A 5,694-nucleotide genomic window follows, 5' to 3' on the forward strand; every position below is an offset into this window, starting at 1 on the left:
CTTTTCTTTTGAGGGGCTGTGAAATTTTTCGCACACATACGTACTTCCAAAAAAATAATTTATCATAATTTGATTTGGGTTTTTTTCAAAGGCGAAAATGTCCCAGCGCTGACACGCGATTTATAAAAAATTGCGATGTTTACTGAAAAAATACATTTTCTAAATCTGTATAATTTTGCATGGTAAATGGCGAAGAAAACATTTACATGAAAACAGCTGTTTTGTTAGCTTTGAACATTTGAAATCACAATTAAAATTTATTCACATTTTCTTTTTCTGAAAATGGAATGTGATACACAAGATACTGCAATAGATATATAAATTGTCAGGAAGTCTTTAAATTCACGAATTTTTAAATTTTTTTGCAATATTGTTAAACTAATACTTTAATTAATATTATTAATATTAAAGGAGGAATAATATTTTATCAGGAAATGCTATTTCTGCGAACAACTGTTTTTACCAGTATTTGACTGACAACAAAATTAGCCGGATTTGATAAAATGTCTAGAAAAATAATCTGTAGTTGAGAAATGCTTGGCGGGCCGCAGAAAAACCTCTGGCGGGCCGCGGTTTGCTCGTCCTTGTGATAGATCAATTTTATGCCATGCGTGAAAAATGACTGACTTGCACAGTTTTTTATTGCGTCGGCCTTCCGGACAGTAGTTTTGACAATATTATGCAATATAGTTTATATGTCCAAAATCAAGGAAAAAAATTCTAATATCTTTTAGGATCCTATTGAAACACGTCTGTTACTAGTTACCCCCGTTACATATAGCCCCTAGCTGACTAGTAAGAATAAACACGAACGATTACGATTTAAAACGATCGAAGCGTTTGCTTCGCAAATTTCTTGCGTGCCACCTGTTTCGGTTTCAGTCGTTAAAAGTCATTTCAATATAAAATATATTGGTCGAAAGTACATCTTATAAAGATGGAAGGTACAGAAAGAACTTTGGTAATACTGAAACCCGACGCCGTGCAGAGAGGACTCGTGGGAAAAGTCATTCAACGTTTTGAAGCTAAAGGATTTAAATTGATAGCTATGAAATTCATGAAGGTGAGCATAACAATAATTTAGTTGTACAATTGAAATATCATGTGTTGCATGTTTATTGCAAAATATATGTGATAAAATAATTAATTCACAAATAGAAATTGGTGCAAAAATAGGAAAAACATTATGTGTTATGTATTATGTGTTTGTAAAAGTAACATAATAGAAAGCTCATATTGTGTTGTGCTTCAGACAAGAACTAGAAACAAAAATATAATGTAATTACACTTTATTATCATAAGCGAAGTAATAAATTGTCTGTTTTTCTACTTAATGCTATTGAACCGCGTTCTCAAAATATTTTAGGTGGTAGATTATAATATTTACCTCCATAAAAAGAAGACTTGTTTCAGGTTTCTTGCAAATCTTCTAATGAACGCAGATGACCTTATTCATAATCTTTTCTAAAGTATAATAAAGAATCGATTATCAGGCCAAATGTGCATAAATTTAAGGATTCTAAGCCCATAAAAAATCTCAATAAACTTTGAACCACTATGCAAATTATTTTATTTACCTACTATCATTATGCTTTTTTATTAAGTTTAAAATTATTAATAATGTGCATTATGTAAATATGATTATTATGTTGCTTAAGTATTAAATATCATTTCATTTCATTATATGTTTTTAAAATTATGTTATGACGTTAATTGAAATTTGCTTGTTATTATTATTAATGGTAATAATAATACGACATTAAATTAAAACATTAATATTTGTTTGTTTAACAAAGGCACCAGATGAGCTGTTAAATGAACATTATGCGGATCTCGCAAAAAGATCATTCTTTGATAGCTTGATAAATTATATGAGTTCAGGGCCTATGATTCCTATGATTTGGGAAGGTCCTGACGCAGTTCGAATGGTTCGAATGATTGTTGGTGTCACAGATCCTACTCAGTGTCTACCAGGAACAATTCGTGGAGATTTATGCATTAAGGTGAATATTTTAAGTAATATTTTTTAAGGTAAATTGACATTAATTATACCTTAGACTTATACTAAAAAATTATATTTGATAATTCACAAATTAATTATGTTAGCTAGTTGTACAGAACTTTTAATGTAAGCTTATTTTATGTTCAGAAATATTACTCTGCTTTGCTAAAAATAATTCACTAAACAATTTCCTAAATAAAACAGTTAAAAGCTACTCAAACAAAATTAACATTTAACTTATTTAGAATAAACAACTATTGAAATATGATTGCTTATTTAGAATCTCAACTATATGAAATATGATTGCTCTTCAAGTGATGAGTCTTCACTATTTGTGGCAACATACTTGCGTGCAACAATTTTAACAATTTCTTAATAGCTTGCCGTTATATCGAATTTTTGCTGAACTGTAATTACATTTGTTGTAACAACCTTGAGAAAAATGTGCTTATTTCATGATTTTGCTATATTTTTCTTTAAGTAAAACTTAATTGTTTTGCGTGATTGAACTGAAGGTCTTTTTAAGCTTCACACAATTTCTAATAATAGTTCTGCGTCTGAATATTTTGTAAATATGCAATTATAGTATTGATATCGACTATTACTTAAAGTTACTCAATAGTTATAAAAGGGTGGGTTAAAAGTTTCCGCCCTTCGATATTTGAGACCGGTTACGTGAGGACAATATTGAGAGTTTTCCTGTAGACAACTACACAAGGAAAATGAAGAACTAGGAAATAGAAAGCTTATGGCTAAAATAATATTAAAAAGTCACGAAAAGTGATATTTGAATATATTGAGAATCATTTTCGAAAGGTGCTTTGACACACAACAAAATTAAGCTTTTTCAAATATTTAAAACTATTGGCATCAATTGGAGAAATCGCAGGCATACCTACGAGGTGTAAGTACATTAGACAAGTAAAGATTTGACTGAAGTGATTTCAATATTAGATAAGTGTGGCATAAATCTGATCAGGAGTGCTTAGTTGACGAGGCACTCGAAAGTACTGGATTTTTTTCATTTTAAAAGTAGAATAGTAATAATAAAGTATGCTATAATTTCATACTATTGTTGTAAACCGAAACTGATTTGCAAAAATGAGAAAATCGGGAATACTACGCAAAATGAAAGGTGGGAGAGGTATGAAAACTTCAGAATATTATAGGATTCATATTGGGAAAATGCTATTCAAGGCCAATTAGACATACAAAATAAAAGAGACAACAAATGATCAGATAAATACAGAAGCTCAAGAGACACGAAACATTTAAAAAAAAGAATTGGCCAAGTTTTTCCAGGCGTTGTTGAGTTATGCGCTTACCAACACATTTTGCGATTCATTTTTATATTATAGATAATATTTAACTTTTATTATTATACAAACTTTTTTAGATTAAATTTTTATGTAAAAGCCAAAACAGAAAATATTAATTTTACCTTATTTTTAGATAGATTAAACGGTAAATATTTTCAAATAATCGAAAGAAATTGATTAAAGAGCATGCAAAAGTCTTATAAAATTATTGCTTATGTTATTAATTTAATTTAGTTTTGTACTTAAATATTTTCTCTTGAAATATCAATGTTAATTTCGATTTCAGACAGGGTATAATGTTATTCATGGATCTGATTCTTTGGAAAGCGCTGAAAGAGAAATTGCACTGTGGTTCGCTGAGAAAGAAATATTTTCCTGGGAATTTGAACTTAGTAATTGAATATGGGAATGAATTCATTTATTGAATATATGATAATTTCCAAATCTTAAATCAAATCGACAACTATCACAAGTCACTTATCATTATTCAAAATGTCATGCCATTTTGTTAAAAAAAGCATTAATATAAACAACTCTATACTATTGTTGATAAATTTGGTTCTGCGGAATGATACATGAATAATTGTGTATTTAAAACAACGTACTAATTACATGCATTGCACTTTATATTAACAGTTATTTACAAATATATATTGATGAATATTAATGAAATAATATCTTTAACAAAGATAATTAATAAAAGTGTGATGATTAAAAAGAAATATATATTAGTTTTACAAAATATGCATAATATTGTCGTTAGATGTTGTAACTACTAAGCTTGATATCATAATTTTTTATTTATGATATTATTATTTATTATTATTCAGAACAGGGTACAAAACATCAATTTATCAATGCGATACAGTTTGATTATTAAGTTATGCAACAAAATTAAAAATTATAATCAAAACATATATTATTTTAAAATATGATGAACAAAACTATTTATCAACTCTTACTACTATCATAAATTTTGCTTTTGTATTTATTTTTGTATAATTTGTAATCATTAGACTCATTGTTTATTGAAATACAATTATTACTAATTCGGTAAATATAACTTTTGTTTAAAATACAGATTTCATAGGCATTTCATAAATGTTCCCTGTGGTGCAAAAGCATTTGTTTAGAAGTAGTTGACAAAAATCATGCTGCATGTAAACTTCGTATTAAACTTCATCGTCAGAGTTGAAAAAACTATTATTTTAATCTATCTCTTGTAAAATTCTCTTTTTTACTTAATTTACTTTTTTATTTACTATTTTATTATCGTTTACAACATTGTAGAGTAGAGGTTCTGATGGTTCTTTTTAACCGAACTACTTGTTAGACATAACTTAAAAATCAGGATATGAAATAATTAAATGCCGCTCACTTGAAAATAATAATCAGGTATCGTAGACTAAATAACACTGCACAAAACAAAACAAAACTCACTGAAACAAAATAATTTCATTGAAAAATTGACAATGCAAACGCATAAAAAAGATATGTTTAATACGTATGTGTTGACTTAGCTAATAAGTATATTGCAATATATTTATTAAATGTTGAATTGTTTGCTTGACCTATAAAACATCGCATTTACAATATTAATCATACAAATCTATGCTTAATTATTCAGTTTTATTTAGTATACCAAATAGATTAGAGTATGCTCTAAATAATACGATAATTATTATTCGACGAATTAAATTTAAAAATGAATGTTTGCCTTTACCCTGTAAAATTGTACCTATAATATTTATAAAATATACTAGCGAAATATATACATTATTGCAAATAAAAATAGTTAAAAAAATATTAGATTTTGTAATCTTTATATCAAGCTTAACACTATTATAATTTTAAACTAGTGGCCTATGGCATCGTGCCTTAAGGTAAATTACTGAAACTACCGGTACCGTAACAAAATATTCGAGGAATATTAAATGTTCTTACCTTATTCTTATTTTATAGACAAAATATAAGAGCTTATGAGTTGGACGACGGCGTTTATATATGTAGTAAAAATAAATAAAATTTAATCAATCGGATTTAAAATGACGGGCATTGTTTAATTAATATGTATATGAATTATATAAACTGAATTGCAAAGCTAAAATTATTTATTTAAAGTATATAAGTGAGTTTAAGAACTTTAGCCAAAATTAAAATTAAAATCTCAATTAATTTCGATATACATACAAAAAAAATATTTGGAATAAAATAATTTGGAAATAAAAAAATCATTCAAAAGCAATTGTTTTGTCAATACAAGCATACATTTTTTGTATTCTTTGCTTCGTATTTCGGAAATGACCGGACTAGCCTTTGCTAAAAAATAATCAGTACATATCCCTATCAATAGTAATCGAACGTTTTTTGAAC

The 5,694-nt window shown here is 27.4% G+C and overlaps 1 pseudogene; it reads left to right on the top strand.

The window, feature by feature from the left end:
- Window positions 1-937: 937 nt before the first annotated feature.
- LOC113380190 lies at window positions 938-3,733 on the top strand (annotated as a pseudogene).
- The last annotated feature ends 1,961 nt before the right edge of the window (window positions 3,734-5,694 follow it).

The sequence above is a fragment of the Ctenocephalides felis genome, unplaced genomic scaffold (assembly GCF_003426905.1).
Source record: "Ctenocephalides felis isolate EL2017-DRISC unplaced genomic scaffold, ASM342690v1 CF-g0.4_SCAFFOLD_01922, whole genome shotgun sequence".
Lineage (NCBI taxonomy): Eukaryota > Metazoa > Arthropoda > Insecta > Siphonaptera > Pulicidae > Ctenocephalides > Ctenocephalides felis.